The following is a 552-nucleotide window of genomic DNA, read 5'->3' on the forward strand; positions in this document are numbered from 1 at the left end:
AGCTCTGGGATGCAGGGTGGCACCCCCGCACTGTGAGTCGGTGCGGAGGACCCTTTTGCACACTCTGCGTGGTCTTTTGTAGGTTTTTGTGCTGACCGCAAAGATTCCTTTCCTATCCTCTGTCTATTTAGTAAGTCGTGCCTCCCTTTGCTGAAACCGATCTCATTTCTGCGTTTGTGACCTTCATCTTTACTCACAGTCATTACATGTGGGGGGCTGCCTATTCCTTTGGGGAATTTCTCTGAGGCAAGGTAGGCTTTATTTTCTTCTCTAGGGCTAGCTAGCTCTTAGGCTGTGACGAGGCACATAGGGAGCCTCAGGAGCGCTCCACGGCTATTTCTAGTGTGTGCGATAGGATTAAGGCTTGCGGTCAGCAGAGCTCCCACATCCCAGAGCTCGTCCTGTATGAGTTTAACTATCAGGTCGGGTGCTCCTAACCACCAGGTCATAACACCCCTCATATATTTATACATTAAAATAAGATCACCCCTTAGTCTTCATTTTTCCAAACTAAATAGCCCCAAATGTAATAATCTATCTTGGTATTGCAGA

This window comes from Ranitomeya imitator, chromosome 3, assembly GCF_032444005.1.
Source record: "Ranitomeya imitator isolate aRanImi1 chromosome 3, aRanImi1.pri, whole genome shotgun sequence".
Taxonomy (NCBI): domain Eukaryota; kingdom Metazoa; phylum Chordata; class Amphibia; order Anura; family Dendrobatidae; genus Ranitomeya; species Ranitomeya imitator.